The sequence below is a fragment of the Gadus morhua genome, chromosome 12 (genome assembly GCF_902167405.1).
Source record: "Gadus morhua chromosome 12, gadMor3.0, whole genome shotgun sequence".
Classification (NCBI taxonomy): Eukaryota; Metazoa; Chordata; class Actinopteri; order Gadiformes; family Gadidae; genus Gadus; species Gadus morhua.
Window position 1 is genome coordinate 16,984,041 of NC_044059.1, and position 27,925 is coordinate 17,011,965.

Genomic DNA, 27,925 nt, shown 5'->3' on the forward strand with positions numbered 1-27,925 from the left:
CAGAGTTGATCCGTCTGATTAAATTGAATTTAATTTAATTGAATTGAATTGAATCTTCTTATTAACTTTGAGAGTAAAAAAGTGTGAGGGAGCAAACAAACTATTCTATTCTTTGTTCCCACAGTCTCGTTCTCTGTAGTTTCCTCCCTCAGAGACGCAGAGGAATGAACAAGGAGTTTAGTCGTACCATAATAAAGCGCTCTTCTTCTGGATGTACTCCTATGTCCCCTCCTCAGAGACAGAGAGGGCTTCCTGCTCTTCGTGCTTGTCTTTGGTAGCCAATGTGTACATTGTTTGGACCTTCCCTCGATAAGGTTCAGTCAGTCGGTCTACCCCGTCCATCAGAGAAACTGTTCCAGTGGGCTGGAATGGAAATGGAAATTAGGTTATATGGCTATGGATCAATGACAATGTTATGTGTGTTTCTCTTTAGACTTTTTTGGTGAGTTTTGAGGAACTGTTTATTTGCAATTAATCCTGAGGGCACAATTGAATGCATCAGACAATGGATATTGAATTTAAATCCAATTCAGAAATAACATAATAATAAGTGTGCATTTTATTATCCTGCATTTATCGGGGTTACCAGCCACTGAGCCGATAACAGACTAAAGCGGCATATCAAGTTTTCAAATCAAGCATTCAAAATCTTCCGTAATCTGTGGGATACACTGTTCCTTATCAAATTAATATTCATTGAATGAACTGAATATTTAATCTGGAAAATAAATGGATTGTATGAACGTGGAAGAGATTGAATACAATTAACTGGAATAATGGTATCCCGGTCTCTGAACTCTTTAAACAACGTAATGACAAAACTGATATCATTTACACATCTGCCTTATTCCTCCGCAGCTGCAGTCAGATAATGTTGTAAGGTTCATGGAACATAAGTCATTTTAGAGACACACATTTGAGTTTCAGATACTGCTCATATTAAGCAGGTACTCCCCCCCCCTTCCCCATTCCAAACTACATCCAAGCACCACAGTTGGAACCGTGTCTCGATACAGCAGCGTAGTGACACCAATGTGTCAGTTGCTCTGCATCTGAATAAGTAGAGGGAGGCCTGGAAGCCATAGCCACAGTGGGGAGGGCAGCGGGTTGTCAGTGGCAGCGGATGGCCGTCGCCTCCAGACTGTGTGGAGTTATATGGAGCTGTCTGAGTTACAACACTGGTAGCGGGGGGGGAGAGAGATAGATTCAGAGAGATTGGTTAATTTCTGTAAAGAGTTGGGACTGAAAGTCTCAACTCTCGACTTGCATCGAACCGAATGTGTAAAATAATTTCACAATTGTTCTTTCATATTTGTTTTCGATGTGAAAAGTACATTGTGAATTAGAACAGTGTAACTATTCATACAATTGTGCTCCTTGCAGGATTAAATATGAAGGTATTGTTGTAGCAAAAGTCTTTAGCACCTGTAACTGCAGAATTTGAATGCGTACACTAAAGTCACAGTAAATTTGAAGTCGTATATATTTATTTTGCATGTGTACTCTAAAGTCACAAATGTGTAACAGTACATTTGTACTCGTAAAAAAAATAAATATATTTTTTATACCATTGTTAACACAAACTAGAACTGCAAGCAGTTATGCAGGGGTCCAAGAAGTGTGCATTTCGCCGGCACAACGCGACAAGAAATGTGCGTTTCGCCGGCACAACGCGAAGCATGTGTTCAAAACGCTACCCTGAACCTGTGGATACAAAGGATTTGACTGTGGTAGGAGTAGCGAGAAGTCAGTTTAGCGTTATCGCGGCGAAATTTTGTAGAAGATATACAATTTCCTTGTTTATTGCGCCCCCTAATGGCGAATTTTTCCGAAATTTTTATCGAACGTCATTAAGGTTAGCCCCAACATGTGTGTAGAATTTGGACTCGATCCGATGTCAAATTTTGGATTTTTTTGCATTTTTAATTTTCCACGTCTAATTTAGCTAATAAACAAATATTCAAAACGCTACAGTTTCGTCATCGAAGGTCGGATCAAAGAAAAGTTCAATCATTTCTTTGCGTATGCGAATGAAGATGCCGTGTGCAAAGTCTTGTCTCAATTGGTCAAGAAATGTGGGAGGAGTAGCGAAAATACAGTTTTGCGGTTTTCGCGATTTTGCGAAAAATATTCCTAGACGCAAATGGGCGTGGCCTAGGCCAAAAGATGCAGCAGACTCCAGTGCATCTGTGTGTACAAGTTTTTGGACTCTGAGAGGTTCGGTGTGGGAGTTATAGCCCCAAACGCGTATTCCTTGGTATAGCGCCACCTAGTGTTCGGCGTGTCTGGATTTTGTCGTCTGCGTAGTCCGAAGAGATCTGGATCTAGTCATGCAATTAGCGTGTCGGCACCATTTACGGTTTGGGCTGTGGTATCACTTTTAGGGGGGCAAGTATAGGAACTAGAACTGCAAGCAGTTATGCAGGGGTCCAAGAAGTGTGCATTTCGCCGGCACAACGCGAAGCATGTGTTCGAAATTGAGAAACGGCGTATGCCAAAAGATGCAGCTGACTCCAGTGAATCTGTGGATAGAAAGGTTTTGACTGTGGGAGGTTCGGTGTGGGAGTTATAGCCCAAAACGCGTTTTCAGAACATTCCATTGGCCAATTAGGAGATGTATTATTTCGTCGTTTTTTTGCGCCCTCTTGTGGCGAAATTTTCCAAAGACAATTTTCCTTTTCCAAATAACTCCCGCCCACATTAATAATTCTTGACCATAATTTTTATATAGACTCGGGTTTGCCCCTTGATGGTTTCCCTTGAGTTTGAAGAACATTCCTTTGGCCAATTAGAAGATATACAATTTCCTTGTTTATTGCGCCCCCTAATGGCGAAATATTCCGAATTCTTTATTGACCGCCATTTAGGGTAGCACCGACATGTGTCTAAAATTCGGACTTGATCCGATGTCTAATTTTGGTATTTTTTGAATTTTTGCGTTTCGGCGTAAAACGTAGCTAATAAACCAATGTTCAAAACGCTACCGTTTCGTCGTCGAGGGTCGGATCAAAAAAGTGTTCAAGCATTCTTTGCGTGTGTGTCTGAAGATGCCGTGTGCAAAGTTTGGTGTCGATCGGTCAAGAAATGTGGGAGGAGTAGGGAAAAAACTGTTTTGCGGTTTTCGCGATTTTGCGAAAAAAAATTATGGACGCAAATGGGCGTGGCCTATGCCAAAAGATGCAGCAGACTCCAGTGCATATGTGCGTACAAGTTTTTGACTGTGGGAGGTTCGGTGTGGGAGTTATAGCCCCAAACGCGTATTCCTTGGTATAGCGCCACCTAGTGGCCGGCATGTCTGGATTTTGTCGTCTGCGTAGTCCCCACGGATCTGGATCTAGTCATGCAATTGGCGTGTCGGCACCATTTACGGTTTGGGCTGTAGTATCACTTCTAGGGAGGAGTGCTGGAATAATAATAATAAAAAAAATCCTTACAAAAACAATAGGGATCCAACCTGTTGGCTTGGACCCCTAACTAGAACTGCAAGCAGTTATGCAGGGGTCCAAGAAGTGTGCATTTCGCCGGCACAACGCGACAAGAAATGTGCGTTTCGCCGGCACAACGCGAAGCATGTGTTCAAAACGCTACCCTGAACCTGTGGATACAAAGGATTTGACTGTGGTAGGAGTAGCGAGAAGTCAGTGTAGCGTTTTCGCGGCAAAATTTTGTAGAAGATATACAATTTCCTCGTTTATGGCGCCCCCTAATGGCGTAATTTTCCGAATTTTTTATCGTACGACATTAAGGTTAGCACCAACATGTGTGTACAATTTGGACTCGTTCCGATGTCTAATTTTGGATTTCTTTGGATTTTTAATTTTCCACGTCTAATTTAGCTCATAAACCAATATTCAAAACGCTACCGTTTCGTCGTCGAAGGTCCGATCAAAAAAGTGTCTATCAATTCTATGCGTGTGCGTCTGAAGATGCCGTGTGCAAAGTTTGGTGTCGATTGGTCAAGAAATGTGGGAGGAGTAGCGAAAAAACAGTTTTGCGGTTTTCGCGATTTTGCGAAAAAAAATTGTAGACGCAAATGGGCGTGGCCTATGCCAAAAGATGCAGCAGACTCCAGTGAATATGCGCGTACAAGTTTTTGACTGTGGGAGGTTCGGTGTGGGAGTTATAGCCCCAAACGCATCTTTCCTTGGTATAGCGCCACCTAGTGGCCGGCGTGTCTGAATTTGGTTATCTGAGTAGCGGTGCCGTACCTGGTTCTAGTCATGCAATTGGCGCGTATGCACCATTTACGGTTTGGGCTGTGGTTCCATTTTCACGGGGAGGTAGTATAATAATAATAATAACTAGAACTGCAAGCAGTTATGCAGGGGTCCAAGAAGTGTGCATTTCGCCGGCATAACGCGACAAGAAATGTGCATTTCGCCGGCACAACGCGAAGCAAGTAATCAAAACGCTACCGTGAACAACATGTGGATAGAAAGGTTTTTACTGTGGGAGCTTCGGTGTGGGAGTTATAGCCTAAAACGCGTTTTCAGAACATTCCATTGGCCAAATAGGAGATAGACAATGTCGTCGTTTTTTGGCGCCGCCCTGTGGCGAAATTTTCCAAAGACAATTTTCCTTTGCCAAATAACTCCCGCCCATATTAATAATTCTTGGCCATATTTTCTATATAGACTCGGGTTTGCCCCTTGATGGTTTCCCTTGAGTTTGAAGAACATTCCTTCGGCCAATTAGAAGATATACAATTTCCTCGTTTATTGCGCCCCCTAATGGCGAAATTTCCCGAAATTTTTATCGAACGTCATTAAGGTTAGCACCAACATGTGTGTAGAATTTGGACTCGATCCGATGTCTAATTTTGGATTTTTTTGGATTTTGGATTTTTCACGTCTAATTTAGCTAATAAACAAATATTAAAAACGCTACCGTTTCGTCGTCGAAGGTCCGATCAAAAAAGTGTCTATCATTTCTATGCGTGTGCGTCTGAAGATGCCGTGTGCAAAGTTTGGTGTCGATTGGTCAAGAAATGTGGGAGGAGTAGCGAAAATACAGTTTTGCGGTTTTCGCGATTTTGCGAAAAAAAATTATCGACGCAAATGGGCGTGGCCTATGCCAAAAGTTGCAGCAGACTCCAGTGAATATGTGTGTACAAGTTTTTGGACTGTGGGAGGTTCGGTGTGGGAGTTATAGCCCCAAACGCGTTTTCCCTTGGTATAGCGCCACCTAGTGGCCGGCGTGTCTGTATTTTTGTGGTCTGCGTAATGTTCACGGACCTGGATCTAGTCATGCAATTGGCGTGTCGGCACCATTTACGGTTTGGGCTGTGGGCCCACTTCTAGAGGGAAATAATAATAATAATAAAAATCCTTACAAAAACAATAGGGATCCAACCTGTTGGCTTGGACCCCTAACTAGAACTGCAAGCAGTCATGCAGGGGTCCAAGAAGTGTGCATTTCGCCGGCACAACGCGACAAGAAATGTGTGTTTCGCCGGCACAACACGAAGCAAGTATTCAAAACGCTACCGTGAACAACATGTGGATATAAAGGTTTTGACTGTGGGAGCTTCGGTGTGGGAGTTATAGCCTAAAACGCGTTTTCAGAACATTGGCCAAATAGGAGATAGACAATGTCGTCGTTTTTTGGCGCCGCCCTGTGGCGACATTTTCCAAAGACAATTTTCCTTTGCCAAATAACTCCCGCCCACATTAATAATTCTTGGCCATATTTTCTATATAGACTCGGGTTTGCCCCTTGATGGTTTCCCTTGAGTTTGAAGAACATTCCTATGGCCAATTAGAAGATATACAATTTCCTCGTTTATTGCGCCCCCTAAAGGCCAAATTTTCCGAAATTTTTATCGAACGTCAATAAGGTTAGCACCAACATGTGTGTAGAATTTGGACTCGATCCGATGTCTAATTTTGGATTTTTTTGGATTTTTAATTTTCCACGTCTAATTTAGCTAATAAACAAATATTCAAAACGCTACCGTTTCGTCGTCGAGGGTCGGATCAAAAAAGTGTCTATCATTTCTCTGCGTGTGCGTCTGAAGATGCCGTGTGCAAAGTTTGGTGTTGATTGGTCAAGAAATGTGGGAGGAGTAGCGAAAAAACAGTTTTGCGGTTTTCGCGATTTTGCGAAAAAAAATTATAGACGCAAATGGGCGTGGCCTATGCCAAAAGATGCAGCAGACTCCAGTGAATATGTGTGTACAAGTTTTTGACTGTGGGAGGTTCGGTGTGGGAGTTATAGCCCCAAACGCGTTTTCCCTTGGTATAGCGCCACCTAGTGGCCGGCGTGTCTGGATATTGTCGTCTGCCTAGAACTCAGGGACCTGGATCTAGTCATGCAATTGGCGTGTCGTCACCATTTACGGTTTGGGCTGTGGGCCCACTTCTAGGGGGGAATAATAATAACTAGAACTGCAAGCAGTTATGCAGGGGTCCAAGAAGTGTGCATTTCGCCGGCACAACGCGAAGCATGTGTTCGAAATTGAGAAACGGCGTGCGCCAAAAGATGCAGCTGACTCCAGTGAATCTGTGGATATAAAGGTTTTGACTGTGGGAGGTTCGGTGTGGGAGTTATAGCCCAAAACGCGTTTTCAGAACATTCCATTGGCCAATTAGGAGATGTATTATTTCGTCGTTTTTTTGCGCCCTCTTGTGGCGAAATTTTCCAAAGACAATTTTCCTTTTCCAAATAACTCCCGCCCACATTAATAATTCTTGACCATAATTTTTATATAGACTCGGGTTTGCCCCTTGATGGTTCCCTCATTGTTTGAAGAACATTCCTTTGGCCAATTAGAAGATATACAATTTCCTCGTTTAAGGCGCCCCCTAATGGCGAAATTTTCCGAAATTTTTATCGTACGACATTAAGGTTAGCACCAACATGTGTGTAAAATTTGGACTCGTTCCGATGTCTAATTTTGGATTTCTTTGGATTTTTGATTTTCCACGTCTAATTTAGCTCATAAACCAATATTGAAAACGCTACCGTTTCGTCGTCGAGGGTCGGATCAAAAAAGTGTCTATCATTTCTTTGCGTGTGCGTCTGAAGATGCCGTGTGCAAAGTTTGGTGTTGATTGGTCAAGAAATATGGGAGGAGTAGCGAAAAAACAGTTTTGCGGTTTTCGCGATTTTGCGAAAAAAAATTCTAGACGCAAATGGGCGTGGCCTATGCCAAAAGATGCAGCAGACTCCAGTGAATATGTGCGTACAAGTTTTTGACTGTGGGAGGTTCGGTGTGGGAGTTATAGCCCCAAACGCGTTTTCCCTTGGTATAGCGCCACCTAGTGGCCGGCATGCCTGGATTTTGTCGTCTGCATAGTCTTCAGGGACCTGGATCTATTCATGCAATTGGCGTGTCGGCACCATTTACGGTCTGGGCTGTGGTACCACTTTCTTGGTAGGAAGTATAATAATAATAAAAATCCTTACAAAAACAATAGGGATCCAACCTGTTGGCTTGGACCCCTAACTAGAACTGCAAGCAGTTATGCAGGGGTCCAAGAAGTGTGCATTTCGCCGGCACAACGCGACAAGAAATGTGCGTTTCGCCGGCACAAAGCGAAGCATGTGTTCAAAACGCTACCCTGAACCTGTGGATACAAAGGATTTGACTGTGGTAGGAGTAGCGAGAAGTCAGTGTAGCGTTTTCGCGGCGAAATTTTGTAGAAGATATACAATTTCCTTGTTTATTGCGCCCCCTAATGGCGAAATTTTCCGAAATTTTTATCGAACGACAATAAGGTTAGCACCAACATGTGTGTAAAATGTGGACTCGATCCGATGTCTAATTTTGGATTTCTTTGGATTTTTGATATTCCACGTCTAATTTAGCTAATAAACCAATATTCAAAACGCTACCGTTTCGTTATCGAAGGACGGATCAAAAAAGTAATGCAGGAATTCTTTTCGTGTAGGTCTGAAGATGTCGTGTGCAAAGTTTTGTGTCAATTGGTCGAGAAATGTGGGAGGAGTAGCGAAAAAACATTTTTGCGGTTTTCGCGATTTTGCGAAAAAAAATTATGGACGCAAATGGGCGTGGCCTATGCCAAAAGATGCAGCATACTCCAGTGAATATGTGCGTACAAGTTTTTGACTGTGGGAGGTTCGGTGTGGGAGATATAGCCCCGGCGTGGCCTATGCCAAAAGATGCAGCATACTCCAGTGAATATGTGCGTACAAGTTTTTGACTGTGGGAGGTTCGGTGTGGGAGATATAGCCCCAAACGCGTATTCCTTGGTATAGCGCCACCTAGTGACCGGCGTGTCTGGATTTTGTTATCTGAGTAGCGGTGCCGGACCTGAATCTAGTCATGCTATTGGCATGTCCGCACCATTTACGGTTTGGGCTGTGGGCCCACTTTTAGCGCGGGAAGTATAATAAAAATAAAAATCCTTACAAAAACTATAGGGATCCAACCTGTTGGCTTGGACCCCTAATAATAATAACTAGAACTGCAAGCAGTTATGCAGGGGTCCAAGAAGTGTGCATTTCGCCGGCACAACGCGACAAGAAATGTGCGTTTCGCCGGCACAACGCGAAGCAAGTATTCAAAACGCTACCGTGAACAACATGTGGATATAAAGGTTTTGACTGTGGGAGGTTCGGTGTGGGAGTTATAGCCCAAAACGCGTTTTCAGAACATTCCATTGGCCAATTAGGAGATATATTGTGTCGTCGTTTTTTTGCACCCCCTTGTGGCGAAATTTTCCAAAGACAATTTTCCTTTGCCAAATAACTCCCGCCCATATTAATAATTCTTGGCCATATTTTCTATATAGACTCGGGTTTGCCCCTCGATGGTTTCCCTTGTGTTTGAAGAACATTCCTTTGGCCAATTAGAAGATATACAATTTCCTCGTTTATAGCGCCCCCTTAGGGCGTAATTTTCCGAATTTTTACTCGAACGTCGTTAAGGGTGGCGCTAACATGTGTGTTAAATTTGGACTCGATCCGATGTGTAATTTTGGATTTTTTTGGATTTTGGATTTTTCACGTCTAATTTAGCTAATAAACAAATATTAAAAACGATACCGTTTCGTCGTCGAAGGTCGGATCAAAAAACTGTCTATCATTTCTTTGCGTGTGCGTCTGAAGATGCCGTGTGCAAAGTTTGGTGTCGATTGGTCAAGAAATGTGAGAGGAGTAGCGAAAAAACAGTTTTGCGGTTTTCGCGATTTTGCGAAAAAAAATTCTAGACGCAAATGGGCGTGGCCTATGTCAAAAGATGCAGCAGACTCCAGTGCATCTCTGTGTACAAGTTTTTGGACTGTGGGAGGTTCGATGTGGGAGTTATAGCCCCAAACGCGTATTCCTTGGTATAGCGCCACCTAGGCACCGGCGTGTCTGGATTTTGTTATCTGAGTAGCGGTGCCGATTCTGGATCTAGTCATGCAATTGGCGTGTCGGCACCATTTACGGTTTGGGCTGTGGGCCCACTTCTAAGGCGTACGAAATAATAATAATAATAATCCTTACAAAAACAATAGGGATCCAACCTGTTGGCTTGGACCCCTAATAATCCTTACAAAAACAATAGGGATCCAACCTGTTGGCTTGGACCCCTAACTAGAACTGCAAGCAGTTATGCAGGGGTCCAAGAAGTGTGCATTTCGCCGGCACAACGCGACAAGAAATGTGCGTTTCGCCGGCACAACGCGAAGTGTGCATTTCGCCGGCACAACGCGACAAGAAATGTGCGTTTCGCCGGCACAACACGAAGCAAGTATTCAAAACGCTACCGTGAACAACATGTGGATATAAAGGTTTTGACTGTGGGAGCTTCGGTGTGGGAGTTATAGCCTAAAACGCGTTTTCAGAACATTGGCCAAATAGGCGATAGACAATGTCGTCGTTTTTTGGCGCCGCCCTGTGGCGACAATTTCCAAAGACAATTTTCCTTTGCCAAATAACTCCCGCCCACATTAATAATTCTTGGCCATATTTTCTATATAGACTCGGGTTTGCCCCTTGATGGTTTCCCTTGAGTTTGAAGAACATTCCTTTGGCCAATTATAAGATATACAATTTCCTCGTTTATTGCGCCCCCTAAAGGCGAAATTTTCCGAAATTTTTATCGAACGTCAATAAGGTTAGCACCAACATGTGTGTAGAATTTGGACTCGATCCAATGTCTAATTTTGGATTTTTTTGGATTTTTAATTTTCCACGTCTAATTTAGCTAATAAACAAATATTCAAAACGCTACCGTTTCGTCGTCGAGGGTCGGATCAAAAAAGTGTCTATCATTTCTTTGCGTGTGCGTCTGAAGATGCCGTGTGCAAAGTTTGGTGTTGATTGGTCAAGAAATGTGGGAGGAGTAGCGAAAAAACAGTTTTGCGGTTTTCGCGATTTTGTGAAAAAAAATTATGGACGCAAATGGGCGTGGCCTATGCCAAAAGATGCAGCAGACTCCAGTGCATCTCTGTGTACAAGTTTTTGGACTGTGGGAGGTTCGATGTGGGAGTTATAGCCCCAAACGCGTATTCCTTGGTATAGCGCCACCTAGGGACCGGCGTGTCTGGATTTTGTTATCTGAGTAGCGGTGCCGATTCTGGATCTAGTCATGCAATTGGCGCGTGTGCACCATTTACGGTTTGGGCTGTAGTTCCACTTTCACGGGGAGGTAGTATAATAACTAGAACTGCAAGCAGTTATGCAGGGGTCCAAGAAGTGTGCATTTCGCCGGCACAACGCGACAAGAAATGTGCATTTCGCCGGCACAACGCGAAGCATGTGTTCAAAACGCTACCGCGAACCTGTGGATACGAAGGTTTCGACTGTGGGAGGTTCGGTGTGGGAGTTATAGCCCCATACGCGTTTTCCCTTGGTATAGCGCCACCTAGTGGCCGGCGTGTCTGTATTTTTGTGGTCTGCGTAATGTTCACGGACCTGGATCTAGTCATGCAATTGGCGTGTCGGCACCATTTACGGTTTGGGCTGTGGGCCCACTTCTAGAGGGAAATAATAACAAGAAGTGTGCATTTCGCCGGCACAACGCGACAAGAAATGTGCATTTCGCCGGCACAATGCGAAGCAAGTATTGAAAACGCTACCGTGAACATGTGGATATAAAGGTTTTGACTGTGGGAGGTTCGGTGTGGGAGTTATAGCCCAAAACGCGTTTTCAGAACATTCCATTGGCGATTAGGAGATGTATTATTTCGTCGTTTTTTTGCGCCCTCTTGTGGCGAAATTTTCCAAAGACAATTTTCCTTTACCAAATAACTCCCGCCCACATTAATAATTCTTGACCATAATTTTTATATAGACTCGGGATTGCCCCGTGATGGTTTCACTTGAGTTTGAAGAACATTCCTTTGGCCAATTAGAAGATATACAATTTCCTCGTTTATTGCGCCCCCTAATGGCGAAATTTTCCGAAATTTTTATCGTACGACATTAAGGTTAGCACCAACATGTCTGTAAAATTTGGACTCGTTCCGATGTCTAATTTTGGATTTCTTTGGATTTTTGATTTTCCACGTCTAATTTAGCTCATAAACCAATATTCAAAACGCTACTGTTTCGTCGTCGAAGGTCCGATCAAAAAAGTGTCTATCAATTCTATGCGTGTGCGTCTGAAGATGCCGTGTGCAAAGTTTGGTGTCGATTGGTCAAGAAATGTGGGAGGAGTAGGGAAAATACTGTTTTGCGGTTTTCGCGATTTTGCGAAAAAAAATTATAGACGCAAATGGGCGTGGCCTATGCCAAAAGTTGCAGCAGACTCCAGTGAATATGTGTGTACAAGTTTTTGGACTGTGGGAGGTTCGGTGTGGGAGTTATAGCCCCAAACGCGTTTTCCCTTGGTATAGCGCCACCTAGTGGCCGGCGTGTCTGTATTTTTGTGGTCTGCGTAATGTTCACGGACCTGGATCTAGTCATGCAATTGGCGTGTCGGCACCATTTACGGTTTGGGCTGTGGGCCCACTTCTAGAGGGAAATAATAATAATAATAATAATAATAATAATAATAATAAAAATCCTTACAAAAACAATAGGGATCCAACCTGTTGGCTTGGACCCCTAACTAGAACTGCAAGCAGTTATGCAGGGGTCCAAGAAGTGTGCATTTCGCCGGCACAACGCGACAAGAAATGTGCGTTTCGCCGGCACAACGCGAAGCAAGTATTCAAAACGCTACCGTGAACAACATGTGGATATAAAGGTTTTGACTGTGGGAGCTTCGGTGTGGGAGTTATAGCCTAAAACGCGTTTTCAGAACATTCCATTGGACAAATAGGAGATAGACAATGTCGTCATTTTTTGGCGCCGCCCTGTGGCGAAATTTTCCAAAGACAATTTTCCTTTGCCAAATAACTCCCGCCCACATTAATAATTCTTGGCCATATTTTCTAAATAGACTCGGGTTTGCCCCTTGATGGTTTCCCTTGAGTTTGAAGAACATTCCTTTGGCCAATTAGAAGATATACAATTTCCTAGTTTATAGCGCCCCCTTAGGGCGTAATTTTCCGAATTTTTATTCGAACGTCGTTAAGGGTGGCGTTAACATGTGTGTTAAATTTGGACTTGATCCGATGTGTAATTTTGGATTTTTTTGGATTTTGGATTTTTCACGTCTAATTTAGCTAATAAACAAATATTAAAAACGATACGGTTTCGTCGTCGAAGGTCGGATCAAAAAACTGTCTATCATTTCTTTGCGGGTGTGTCTGAAGATGTCGTGTGCAAAGTTTGGTGTCGATTGGTCAAGAAATGTGGGAGGAGTAGGGAAAAAAACAGTTTTGCGGTTTTCGCGATTTTGCGAAAAAAAATTATAGACGCAAATGGGCGTGGCCTATGCCAAAAGATGCAGCAGACTCCAGTGAATATGTGCGTACAAGTTTTTGACTGTGGGAGGTTCGGTGTGGGAGTTATAGCCCCAAACGCGTATTCCTTAGTATAGCGCCACCTAGGGGCCGGCGTGTCTGGATTTTGTCGTCTGCCTAGAACTCAGGGACCTGGATCTAGTCATGCAATTGGCATGTCGTTACCATTTACGGTTTGGGCTGTGGTACCACTTCTAGGGGGAAATAATAATAATAGGAAAAAACACTACAAAAACAATAGGGATCCAACCTGTTGGCTTGGACCCCTAACTATCCACATGTTGTTCACGGTAGCGTTTTGAATACTTGCTTCGCGTTGTGCCGGCGAAATGCACATTTCTTGTCGCGTTGTGCCGGCGAAATGCACACTTCTTGGACCCCTGCATAACTGCTTGCAGTTCTAGGGATCCAACCTGTTGGCTTGGACCCCTAATAAAAATCCTTACAAAAACAATAGGGATCCAACCTGTTGGCTTGGACCCCTAAAAATCCTTACAAAAACAATAGGGATCCAACCTGTTGGCTTGGACCCCTAATAATAATCCTTACAAAAACAATAGGGATCCAACCTGTTGGCTAATAATCCTTACAAAAACAATAGGGATTCAACCTGTTGGCTTGGACCCCTAAATAGGGTCTACGAGTACGCTAATCTGTGTTACAGGTGCACAAATCCTTTTGCTACAATTATTGCAGCGCAGTTGGTGCAAAACACATTCGCACACCCGTGTTTCATAATCTGAGAACATGCCCAAAAGGTGTGCATTCGTAAACCCAAATTTGAACAAATGCATCAGAAGTTGCACATCTGTGAACGCTATGTTAATTCAGCATTTTTATGAGCGAGCACAAAACCATTTTACAACTGCTCGAATCTGCTCCTGCAAGTCTCAGCTGTGGGTTTTTTTGCAGGTTGTTTTGCAACACGCCTAGGTGGTAAATGTGTAGCAAAAGTATTCGTAGATGACAGAGCGTCCGTGAGTGGGACAAAATAGTCCCGCCCATAATTTCCTAATCCAATGAAAATCGCCGGCAGGGATGCATTTCTCAAATTACACTGGGACCCACCGCGTGCCAGCCATGGAGCTATAAAGATCGCAGCATACTCAGCGCGGGATACGTTTCTTTCTGGAGAAGTGAATAGGGCGTCCTACTGAACGGAGATGGGTATCCTACATTATGTTAAATGAAATGACTTAGTTCAAGTGAATTACCCCCAAAGTATTTCATTAACATGCCGCAAATGTCCTTGAATGTATTTTAATGGTCGCCAAAACATAAATTCAGAAATGTTAATGCAATACTTTGGGGAGAATTCACTTGAACTAAGTCATTTAGTTCAAGTGCCCTGACACGCCCCCTTCGTGTGCCCTGACACGCAGGTGCCCTGACACGCCCCCTTCATATGCTTCCCATTTGGGCTAAATTAGTTTAGCCCAAAGGCTGACCTTGGACCAGCTAGCACAGTAGCTACAGTACAGTGACCTTCGACTAATCACAGCACAGTAGCGCAAGTGCAGTATGGTGGGCGTTAGCATGAAAATGGATGAAGTGGATTATTTACTTTCTAATCGGTTTTCTTTAATGTCTTTGGAGGAAAAATTGGAAGTGAAAAGATAGGGAACATCAACCAAACGATGTACAGATTTACTGTCAGGAGTGCGGTCAGAATATGGCCGGTAATAGTACATTTGTAAGCGGCGTGACAAGTGTGTAGAGAAAGTGGCCCCTCTCCAAGCTGCATTTCAGCGACAGGCAGTAACAATAAGGTTCTCTAAGGAATCGGAAATGATCTCATTTAATGTTGCTGTTACCAGGATGAGCCTTGCGGCGGTGGAAGGATTGGAGGCAGTGGTGGGATGTGAGCAAGGCCTTTGGCCTGAATTTATTCAGGTACAAAAAATGGTCCGTATGGAGGCAAAAATGAATGAACAAAAACCGAAATCAATAATTCAAAATAACTTTCAATAATCAAAAAAATCAACGGTCCTCCCCTCGGCACTAATAAAGCCCTTGGCTGATCTAAGAGCCAGGTGTTGTCACCCGCTCACCTCAGACCCTTCTGCCCCACCTACATGATTTGGACCTGAATATATCCTACCCGACCTGACCCATACCCCTCTTAATTCAATTAACCCTCCCCTACACATTTCCAATTTACTTATACCCACCCCTAGTTACCCACCTTACCCCAGACCTATTCGTCTAAAACCTATCCTTACCCTCTACTTCCCTGACACCTTAAATATTCCCCAAGTACCCCAACACACCCCTCTCCTCTCACACACTTGGTCTCGCCCGTCTGACGTCACCCCCACACTGCACAAATGTTCTTCCGGACTTCACGTCGGGTCCTCCCGCAGCCCCCGGCACCCGGAAGCCAGCGCAACCGTAACGTGAGTGTTTTTACGTTGTCCTTGTTTGTACCGTGTCCCCTGACCGGCTTCCTCATAACGTGTGTTTTTTGTGTGTTGCAGGTGGCGTCATGAATGTGTTAGAATGTTCTGTGTGTGTTAAATAAAAGGGTACTTGTAAATCCCGGTGTCAGTCCTGTTTTTATCCATTGCCTGCAGTAACGGGCAGCCGCACCGTTACATTACCCCCCTCCCGTGCAGACGACTCCTGTCGTCCCCGGGAAGGAAAAGGCCCTTCCAAGCCGGGCTCCATGCTCACTCCTTCCGCCCCCGCTTCCGGGATGCGGGAAAGGAAATCCGCCACTCTGTTTGTAGCCCCCGGCCGGTAGGTCACGGTGATCCTGTATGGCTGGAGAGACAGGTACCACCTGGTGACCCGGGAGTTCGTGTCACGCATCCTCTCCAGCCACTGAAGTGCTCTGTGGTCGGTCTCCAGATGAAAAGGTCTCCCCAAGAGGTAATACCTCAGGGAGTCGAGGGCCCACTTAATCGCCAGGCACTCCAGCTCCACAGCCGAGTACCGCCTTTCCCTCGGGACCAGCTTCCGGCTGATGTATGCGACAGGCCTCCGGAACCCGTCCACCTCCTGAAGCAGGACTGCACCGAGCCCCACCCCAGAGCCGTCTGTCTGGACAATGAACGGCCTATCGAAGTCTGGGCTCAGCAGGACAGAGTCGCCGCAGACTGCCCCCTTCAGGTCCTGGAAGGCTGATTCGCACTGCTCCGTCCAGACCACTCTGTTTGGTGCCGCCGCCCTGGTGAGATCAGAAAGGGGAGAAGCCCTCTCGGAAAAATTAGGAATAAACCTCCGATACCATCCCGCTAAGCCTAAAAAGGATCTCACCTTCTTTTTGGTGGTCGGAGGTGTGCAGTTGCGCATGTCGTCCACTTTCTCCACTTGTGGTCGGATCACACCCTCACCGATCACGTAGCCCAGGTAGCTGACTTATTTCTGCCCCAGGGCACACTTCTTCGGATTTATGGTCAGCCCTGCTCCCCGAATCCGTCCAAAGACCTGCTCGAGGTGGTCCAGATGATCCTGCCAGGTGTTGCTGTAAATCACCACATCATCCAGGTACGCTGCAGCAAACTCATGGACTCCTGCCAGTATGGTGTCCATGAGCCTCTGGAAACTGGCTGGCGCCCCCTGCAGGCCAAACGGCATCACCCGAAAATGGTAGAGGCCAAATGGGGTCCGGAAAGCCGTGATCTCCTTTGCTCGCTCCCTCAGTGGCACTTGCCAATAGCCCCGGGAAAGATCGATCGTAGAAATGTACTTCGCCTTCCCTAGGCGTTCCAGCAGATCGTCAATTCGGGGCATTGGGTAGGGGTCCACCTTGCTGAGGGTATTGACTTGCCGGAAGTCTATACAGAATCTGATGGTGCCATCTCGCTTCGGCACCAGCACCACTGGGCTGCACCAGTCACTGGAGGAAGGCTCTACGACTCCCAGCGATAGCATGACATCAAGCTCTTCAGGCAAGGCGCCCACCAACCTTTCTGGCACCCGGTAGCTCCTCCGCTGAGGGGACGCGTCTGGTTGCAGGATGATGTCGTGCTCCACGGCCGTCGTACGCCCAGGTTTCTCCTGGAACAAGTTGGGGTCCAAAAGCTCCTTTACTTGATCCTGCTGGTCTTCCTCCAGATGGGAAATGTCCACCCTCTGTGAGGTGGTCTTGACCGGGAAAAACTGCTCCTCTGGCTCCTCTTCCTCAGTCACCGCCCGGACAAACAGCGTCTCCACTTGGCCTCTGGAATGGAATTCTTTCAAGAGGTTGACCTGAAAAGTTTGTTTCTTCTTACCCCGCTCTGGCATGTGGACCTCATAGGTGACCTCTCCCGTCCTCCTGGTGATCTCATAGGGGCCATGCCACTTAGCCAGGAGTTTGTTGTCATCTGTGGGGAGTAGGAGCAGCACCTTTTGGCCTGGCACAAAGGTCCTTTCCCTGGCTTTTCCATCATACCAGGTTTTCTGTTTTTTCTGCGCCAGCTCCATGTTCTGATGCGCCAGTGCAGACATCTCTTCCAGCCGGTTCCTCATCTTGATGACATACAGTGCCACATTCTGATTCTCTTCTTTGGGCCCCTCCCAGAGCTCCTTCAACAGGTCCAAAGGCCCCCTCACTTGCCGACCATAAAGAAGCTCAAAGGGTGAGAAGCCTGTGGAGGCCTGTGGCACTTCCCTGTATGCAAACAGGATGTACGGCAGCTGCTCGTCCCAATCATTTCCGGTCTGCGAGACAAAGCGGCGGAGCATGGTTTTGAGGGTACGGTTAAACCGTTCCACTAACCCGTCTGTCTGGGGATGATAAGGCGTGGTCTTGATGCCTTTAATGCCTAACAGACTGTAAACTTGCCTCAGAAGTGTGGACAGAAAATTAGTGCCCTGATCAGTCAGTACCTCTCTTGGCACTCCCACCCGTGAAAATAGCTGCACGAGGCAATTGGCCACCTGTCTTGCCTTGATGTTCTTGAGAGGAAATGCTTCTGGGTATCTAGTGGCATAGTCACACAACACTAAGATGTAACGGTACCCCCCTTTACTTCTCTCTAGTGGGCCAACTATATCCATCCCAATGCGTGAAAAAGGTGCGTCAATGATCGGCAGAGAATGTAGGTGTGCACGTGGGACTGCCCTACCTGAGGTAAGCTGACACTCTGGACATGCACGGACGAAACTGGATACATCTGTGTACATATTCGGCCAGCTAAACCGGCTCCCTATTCTGGCAAGTGTTTTGTCTTTCCCTAGATGTCCAGACCATGGGATAGAATGGGCCAGGGTCATCACCTTCTCTCTTATAGGGCCGGGCACCACCAAGTTCTCACACTCCCCTTTTACTTGATACAGGATATCATTCTTCAGAATGTACCTTGCTTCCTGCGTACCGCTACTTGTGCTCTGTGTCCCTTTGACACCCCCTGTGGCTTTCTGAAACCATAGCTCCAGGGTCTTATCCTGTCTCTGCAACTCCACAATGTTTGTGGGTATGTCCATCTCCAATGGCCTGCTTGGTTGTGTCCACTCTTGCTTCTCTTGACCAGCTTCAACTGTAATTTTCTGTCTGCGTTTCTCCTGCCTTGACAAACGCTTCCGCTCCCCTCTACTCTCCACGTCCGGCACCAATTCATCCTCCGCAAAGGGAAGTGCCCTCAACTCACTAACCCTTTGGGCCCTAGTAACTGCATTACAGTGCTTAACCTGGGGGATTAAATCACATAAAATAGGTAGATCATGCCCCAACACAACTTTATAAGGCAGCTGGGGTGCTACAGCAACAGACATGAAAAAGGTCTGGCCACTCACGGTAAGAAAAATCTCAGCAGTAGGATAACTCTTAACATCGCCATGGACACAGCATACTTTAACTGGGGGTTGCACCCTACACTCCTCCAACGGGATTAGACTCTGATGAACCAGTGTTTGTGAACTGCCAGTATCAACAAGAGCTTTCACAGCTTCTCCATTAACCAAAACCTGAACTGAGTGACCTGTGCTGTTAGGTGTATGTTGTGTGTGTGGTCTCGGTGCATAGCACATGTTTGTGTCCTGTGTTTTCTTCTCCTGACAGTTTTGTCTAGTGTGACCCGGTTTCCCACAGTGAAAACAGTTACCGTCCTGTCTGGTACCCTCTGGCCATCTATTATAACTGGTGGACCTACCATAAGACTGACCACGCTCCTCATCACCCCCCATCAGATTTCCTTCCGGCTGAGCTCCACCGGCTTGTGCTGGGGCCTCTGGTGCCTAGTCGAGCCGACTGGAACACTTCTGCCAACCTGGCTGCCTCCTCTGCTGTCTTGGGATCATGCTCTCGGATCCAGATGGCCATATCCTCGCCCAGCATATCCATAAACTGTTCCAGGATGAACATCTCTGTGATCTCCTTCACTGAATGCTTCTCGGGCCTGATCCACTTCTGGAGGTATTCTTTTAGTCTGACATACAATTCTCTTGGTGTCTCACCCGGCAAAATCTCTGACGTACAGAATTTCTGTCGGTAGGTCTCAGGCCTTATATTGTACTTTTTCATAATGGCCTCCTTCACCAGGGTGTAGTCGTCCGTGTCCTCCATGTCCATGGCGACGAATGCACCGCGAGCCTTCCGGGTGAGCAGTGGCACAATCCGTATGGTCCATGTGGACTCCGGCCACCTGCAGGTCACTGCCACCCTCTCGAACGTGGCTAGGAAGTGTTCGATGTCATCCTCTTTCGATAGCGGTTGAAGCTTAGGATCCTTAAACCTTGTTTCTCTGGAGTTTCCCGTCAGCGTGTTGGCTCTTGACGACCCACTGCCTAGGATGTCTCCCACCTCACCCTGGAGTAGCTGGAATTGGTGGCTCATCACCTTCCAGCGTTGATCCTGGGACTGTACCACTTTCTCCCATCGGCTTTCCCTCACTTCTTGGGCCTGTAGCATTATCTTCATCATGCTCGCCAGCTCCGACACTACTCCCTCTGCTGGGCTACCGGTTCCCGAGGGTCCCTCTCCCTCTGTTGGCCTGGTGCTGGAGGTATCCACCTGTTCCTCTTCCTGCTGGTGACGTACATCGCCCTCTTTGGCCGGCTTGGCTTTTGGTGCCATCTTCCACCCTGCCCCCTGTTGAGGTGCTCCGGTTTCTTCTGACACCAATTGTTACCAGGATGAGCCTTGCGGCGATGGAAGGATTGGAGGCAGTGGTGGGATGTGAGCAAGGCCGTTGGCCTGAACTTATTCAGGTACAAAAAATGGTCCGTATGGAGGCAAAAATGAATGAACAAAAACCGAAATCAATAATTCAAAATAACAATAATCAAAAAAATTAACGGTCCTCCCCTCGGCTCTAATAAAGCCCTTGGCTGATCTAAGAGCCAGGTGTTGTCACCCGCTCACCTCAGACCCTTCTGCCCCACCTACATGATTTGGACCTGAATATATCCTACCCGGCCTGACCCATACCCCTCTTAATTCAATTAACCCTCCCCTACACATTTCCAATTTACCTATACCCACCCCTAGTTACCCACCTTACCCCAGACCTATTCGTCTAAAACCTATCCTTACCCTCTACTTCCCTGACACCTTAAATATTCCCCAAGTACCCCAACACACCCCTCTCCTCTCACACACTTGGTCTCGCCCGTCTGACGTCACCCCCACACTGCACAAATGTTCTTCCGGACTTCACGTCGGGTCCTCCCGCAGCCCCCGGCACCCAGAAGCCAGCGCAACCGTAACGTGAGTGTTTTTACGTTGTCCTTGTTTGTACCGTGTCCCCTGACCGGCTTCCTCATAACGTGTGTTTTTTGTGTGTTGCAGGTGGCGTCATGAATGTGTTAGAATGTTCTGTGTGTGTTAAATAAAAGGGTACTTGTAAATCCCGGTGTCAGTCCTGTTTTTATCCATTGCCTGCAGTAACGGGCAGCCGCACCGTTACAGTTGCATACAACATTGCCAAAGAGGAGTTGCCATTCTCAATTTAAATCCGAAATTATTCTCATAAAGAGAAATGGATTAAACATCAACCCGACGTATAGCAATGAGATGGAATGTGCACAATTCATTGCAGCATGGGCGACACCTTAAAGCAAAAGACAGCTGTTGACGTCGGAAACGCCACATAGGCCTACATGTCCTTCATGATTGACGGCGACACAGACGCCTCTACCAAAGAGTGTGTGATCGTCTACAGACGCATTTTGCGCAAAGGGAGACCAGTCAACATTTTAATTGTGCAATACTTTAAGCACAAAAAAAGTTTTATTTTGCTTAATGGTTTAGTTCGAAATGTTCAATTTCAGCTCAGTGAAGCACTTTAAACACCTTATTTTTCTTTTTATTTATAATTGTGCTTCAAATAAAGACATGCCTTTCTCTACACCTTAATCTTGTTTAAAAATTATTGACATTATATGAAAGTTATGAACAGAGATATAAAGGTGACCTCATGGCGTCTGGAGCCCTGTGAAGTATTGATAAATGTAATGCATTCTTTAGCCCACCCACCCAAAATCACCACCAGCCGTCACTGTAATTTGAGAAATGCATCCCTGCCGGCGATTTTCATTGGATTAGGAAATTATGGGCGGGACTATTTTGTCCCGCTCACGGACGCTCTGTCATCTACGGATACGAATACTTTTGCTACACATTTACCACCTAGGCGTGTTGCAAAACAACCTGCAAAAATCCCCACAGCTGAGACTTGCAGGAGCAGATTCGAGCAGTTGTAAAATGGTTTTGTGCTCGCTCATTAAAATGCTGAATTAACATAGCGTTCACAGATGTGCAACTTCTGATGCATTTGTTCAAATTTGGGTTTACGAATGCACCCCTTTTGGGCATGTTCTCAGATTATGAAACACGGGTGTGCGAATGTGTTTTGCACCAACTGCGCTGCAATAATTGTAGCAAAAGGATTTGTGCACCTGTAACACAGATTAGCGTACTCGTAGACCCTATTTTGTGTTTACAATGGTATAAAAAATATATATATATTTTTTACGACTACAAATGTACTGTTACACATTTGTGACTTTAGAGTACACATGCAAAATAAATATATACGACTTCAAATTTGCTGTGACTTTAGTGTACGCATTCAAATTCTGCAGTTACAGGTGCTAAAGACTTTTGCTACAATAATACCTTCATAATTAAATTACTATCCTGTCATTCCAACACGAATATTTTGTGATAAGAATTTTTCAGCATCTTTTTCAAAAGTATAATTACTGCCATTTTTATGATCTTTCCCAGTTTGTCAAGAGCTCCCCATCAGTTATCCAGGGATGGTGGCCTCACTTTAAGTCAAACCTTTCATCCAGCTGGTTTTATTCTTGCGTTAGGGGTGTTTGATCGCGTGGTCAGGTCCATTCGGATTACGCTTTTTTTCACTAGTGTCATTTGCACATAATGTGTTCTGTTTTAATAGGCCTGTCTGTTCCTGATGTACCTGACCCCAAAGGGTGTGTGGTGTTTAGAGTGTGTGTGTGTGTGTGTGTGTGTGTGTGTGTGTGTGTGTGTGTGTGTGTGTGTGTGTGTGTGGGTGTGTGTGTGTGTGTGTGTGTGTGTGTGTGTGTGTGTTTGTGTTAAACAGATAACTTAGAAAGAAAAAGAGAAATGAATGCATCCATGTTTGTTCTGCCTTTTCAGAGAGAGAGAGAGAGAGAGAGAGAGAGAGAGAGAGAGAGAGAGAGAGAGATATGGAGAGCATGTGGGAGAGTCTCAGCTGTGTGGTAGTTGAGTCCCAGCAGAGCTGTGGAGCAGCTGTTGTAAATGCTGTTTATCATCTACTTTGTCTCTTTTCATACTCAAACACATTACATCTTGTCTACTTGTCACTCTACCTGTGAGACGACACATTGTTGTTTAATTAGACTGCGGTGTTAACGCACACTGTGTGTGTTTGTCTTTGTGTGTGTAAGTGTAACTCTTTGTAGGTGTTTGTTTGGAACATATGTATAAGTGTGGATGTGTACACGTGAATGACGGGGGTTGTTTTTTTTTTGTCTTCTGAGAAACAGCAGAATATTTATAGCACAAATGGAACTATCAAATATAATACGTAAGATACTCCAAATATTTCCAATCAGTAATACAGAACACATGGCAATCATAAAAAGGAAAGCGTTCAAAGCCACAAGAGGCATTTATTCAAGAATCCACGGAAAACACGTGGGTCTGTGACCTACGCAGGAAAAACGGGAAATTACGCCTTGTTCACACTACATGCGTCTGTCGGCGGATGGCCGAGGGCGTGTCTGACGTATAGGGGACTAGTCTTTGTTGACGCATACTGCAGCCAATAAAATTGCTTCAGCTACAAAGCCGATGTGTTGATATAAATACAAAAGATGACACAAACAACAGGTGACCAAAAACAATCCTGTCATTCCACATTTCTTTAAAAAAATATAACCGGCAGATTCTATAACCTGCTTCTTCCTGCTCCTTTATTGCAAAATGGATCCAGGAAACGCGTGGAGTGTATTTGCATAACAGCGATCTGATTGGCCGACGGATCCGGCGCAGCCTGAAAAGTTGAACATTTCTCAACTTTTTGACGCAGCCCACGGAGCCGAATGGACGGACGGACCCACAATGCATTTCACGAGCGCCGCATGCAAAGTCAATGAGATCCGCCGACGGACGGAGGTAGTGTGAACAAGCCCTCACGCCTTGTTCACACTACATGCGTCCTTCGGCGGGTGGCCGAGGGCGTGTCTGACGTATAGGGGACTAGGCTCTGTAGACGCATGCTGCAGCCAATCCAATCGCTTCCCGCTATAATGGCGATACATGGATATAAATACAAAAGATGACACAAACAATAGGTGGCTTAAAACAATCCTATCATTCCACATTTCTTTAAAAATATATAACGGCCGGATCCAGGAAACGCGTGGAGTGCATTTGCATAACAGCGATCTGATTGGCCGATGGATCCGCCGCTACCTGAAAAGTTGAACATTTCCCAACTTTGTGACACAGGCCACGGAGCTGAATGGACGGAGGGACCCACAATGCATTTCGCGAGCGCCCCATGCAAAGTCAATGTGGTGTAGTGTGGTGTAGGAGGTAGTGTGAACAAGCCCTTAGACTGATGGCTCCGTGAACCACGAAAGAGTCAATGCTATCGTCCTTCCGGCCCGGCCGGTCTCGTCCCTGAAGAGGGATATCACTCCGCTCTGGAGCTCCGTTCCTACGGTGTGTTCCTCGCCTGTCGTCATCGTCCCCGCGAGCGTTGGGGAAAAGGTCCGCTAGATCCGTTCCTGGAGGTTCCCTGGTCCACTCCTGCTTCCAGCTTCCTCTCCGTAAGAGAATCTGTCACAGCCTTTTAAAGGGGTACCTGGTCTTGCTTGTCCGACGCCGCAGGTGTTCTCCATTGCGCCGATTAGGGTGACGCAATGGACGCTCTCTGGCTCTGACTGGTGGATATCGGCGGTATACGCCATCCACCACCTCTCCCCAGGGCCGCCTGGCCTGAGGGATTGGGACCAGGTTGGCACATAATGTAATTTATTACTCTAATGCCAGTCCTACAGACACATACACACATTCACATACACACCAGTGGAGGCTTCTCCAGTGAGGAGAGGGAGGAAGATCCTCCTTAACATTGTTGAGAATTAAAAATGTAGATTGCCCAGACTACTAATGAATTAATGCCCTTTAATTTGACTACTTTAATGCCTTTGTATATGTAATGTTTGTTTCCTTCGGTAATGGGGCATTAGCACCCCTATCGCCTATTGACAATTATTTCAGGGAGGACGTTCCTCCCTCAGCCTCCGTTGACTCCCATTCATTTCCCCGATAGTGTTGCCGGCCGGTGAATAACATGGGGTTCAATGGGAGAGAGGAGGAAAGTCCTCCTCTAAGTGGGTGTGACTAGCTAAGGGATCTGGATCCCGCCTACGTCTGTTCATAGAGTGGCAAAATCACGCCCCTTCCGGTAGAGCCCATGGGACCGATGAGATCGAAAAATATGAATGGGTTTCAATGGAGAGAAAGTAATTATTGTCTGTCCCCAGTCTTTATGCCCTGGATAACACATATGTTGTTTGTGGATTTAAATTTCACGCAAAAAAAAACAAAAGAAATTTGTGAAGAAGTTTGATAATGTAAGGTTTTGTGTGAGGCCGCTTTGGGAACTACAGCTCTTCGCTGTTCTCGACGCGAATGATATACGTCACCAACCGCACTTGGAACTCTGGTACAGACACGGCGATCTCTCTGTTCCACTTCACCGCTTTTTTCCAAGGGGAGGATAAAAGCATCGAAAGAGGTAAAAAACATTACAAGTCGGGGCATGTGTAGTGTTTCAGAAATGCCGATGGGGAGATTGTCGGTCTTGTCCACGCCAGTCGCAGGGAGCGTGACGTCACATACGAGACGTGTAGTCTTTCTCATTCTGTTTTCTCTACAGCCTTTAACTGAACAATTGCACAATAAACGGTCAAACTCTTGACATGAAAAATTATTATTTAAATTCAGAAACAACATATGTGTAATCCGGGGCATAGAAAGACTGGGACCAGAAGACAATTACTTTCTCTCCATTGAAACCCATTAATATTTTTCGATCGCATAGGTCCCATGGGCTCTACCGGAAGAGGCTTGACTTCGCCACTCTATAGCGCATGGCTGCGCTGTGAACCAATAAGCAGGAGCCCTGGCTGTGGAGCAGCCTGGAGGGAGGGGTTATCTTATCCCCTCAAGTCAAGGCTACGAGAACCAACGAACCCCCTCAGTCGTATGCCTCGTTTCCATCGAGCAGTGTGCTACTGTTCGTTGCGTTACAGTGCAGCTCTGTTCGGTTATATTGGCGTTTCCGTAGCCCGCGGTCCAGCTGTCGAGCCTGCGGCCGGGCTGTCTGCGGCCGAGCTGCGGAGCTCGCGGCCAAGCAGGGCTGCCAGCGACCGGGCTGCGGAGCCCGCGGCCTGGCTGCCCGCGGCCGAGCTGCGAAGCCCGCGAAGAGGATTGACTTGATCTATAAATGAAGTCCCTCCCTTTGGTCTTGTGTCTTCATTTTTTTTAAAAACAATTGTAGCTGAAAATAGGTATAATTACAACCATTAGCTTCAGTCATGGAGGGCAAAAATAGGCCCAATGATTTTTTTATTTAGTTTTACAAATCAAAAGTAGGCCTGATTTGACTAACTGGCTTTGCATCCTTTCCTTCTGCCCTTGTAGTCCAAGACATGCTGCCCACCAGCTTTCAAAGTACAATGCTGCCACTGGTGGATTTGTATCAATTCACATAATTATCCCTCCCTGCTATTTTGTAGCTTCCCAAAACACCCTGAAACATCTTGAGTCTCACATACTTATGCCACCATACGCCACTAACAGTGCAAACAGGCCAATGGCAACCAAGCACGCAGTCCTTCCTCCCTCACTTTAAAAACCACCAGCCGCCCCTGATAAACACACACACACACACAGAGACTCACACACACAGACTCACACGCACACACACATACACAAAGGCAAGGCAAGGCAAGGCAAGGCAATTTATTTATATAGCGCATTTCATACTCCAGGTAGACACAGTGTGCTTTACACAGCTAAGGCATTACCTCAAATAGAAGTGCACAAGTAAGAAACATATCACACGTATAAAACATATCACAGTAATAGTACAAGTAGAAAGCATATCTCAATAGTAGTAATAAAAATATAAAAAGGAGAGATTAAAATAATGAATAAAATAAATTAAAAACAGGAAAATGCCATGGAGAAGAGGGTGGTCTTCAATTGGGTTTTAAAATTGGCAATGGTTGGAGCATTCTTCTTAATGTGATCAGGGAGTTTGTTTCAAATCCTGACTGCATGGTAGCTGAAAGCAGCTTCACCCTGTTTGGTGCGAGTATATGGTATGCATAATACCTGGCTTTTCTGTGGCCTGAGAGGCCTGAGGGGGATGTAAAATGTAAACATGTCAGATATATATGTTGGCCCCATCCCATGTAATGCTTTAAAAAAACAGTAGCAGTACTTTAAAATGTATTCTAAAATAAACTGGCAGCCAATGCAAGGACTTCAGTATAGGGGTGATATGCTCTCATTTTCTGGTCTTTGTTAACACTCGTGCTGCAGCATTTTGAACTAATTGAAGTTGTTTAATGGTCTTTTTTGGGAGTCCTGTGAAGAGACCGTTGCAGTAGTCTAGCCGGCTTGAAATAAAAGCATGGACAAGCTTTTCTAGGTCAGACTGGGACATAAGGTCTCAGCTTGGCAATATTTTTCAGGTGATAAAAAGATGTCCTAGTTACAGCTCTCATATGATTGTCAAAGTTGAGGTCGCTATCGATTATGACTCCAAGGTTTCTGACCTTAGTCCTAACTTCAAACCCCTTTGCCCTAAAAAGTGTAGCCATTTTGTCTTTTCCATCCTTCCTCCCAAATAAAATTACTTCAGTCTTCTCTTTGTTCAATTGTAAAAAGTTTTGTGACAACCAACTATTTATTTGGTCTAGGCAGTCACATAGTGAGCCAAGGGGATCCTTATCAGTGGGTGACAGGGCTAAATAAAGTTGTGTGTCGCAGGCGCGTCGTTAGCAATTGAAAACATCCGGGGCTTTAGCCCGGGGGGGAGCACCGTCCTGACTCCTGCTGCTACGGTATCTTAATTAATTAAATAATTAATTAATTAATTAATTAATGTATCGATTAATTAATTAAGGGCGCCCCCAACACATAGGTCGCCTATGCCGAGCGCCAGGGCAAAAATAAGACATTAGAATAGCTATAGATATAGCCTGCGTGCACCTACCCGATGTCAAGAAGCCATCGCTGCTCCGACGGACCTTTCTCCCCCAGCCAGGCAACGGCAAGTAAGTAGTGGTCTGCTTTTATGTTTCATTTTTAAGTTATTACTTATTGTCAGTGTAGGTTTAATGTTACAGATAAAAACATGCTTTATATTTAGTCAGCATTTCAGAGTTCTAATGTTTTCCCGGAATATGCATTCCTAAACTGTTCCTAAACACGTCAAGTTCTCTTTAAGATCGCATGAGATGATATGTGCTATCGCGCGACCTGTAACCAGGAAGTAAACACTCGCTTGCATGAAATGATATGCGCTATCGCGCGACGTGTAACCAGGATGTAGATTTAAATAATGAAAAAATAATCTTCCCAGACTGTTTCTGTTACTTGCTTATGCTGTATGCACGTTGTTTAAGAAGCTTATCTCCATATAAATCTGAGCTGTACATGA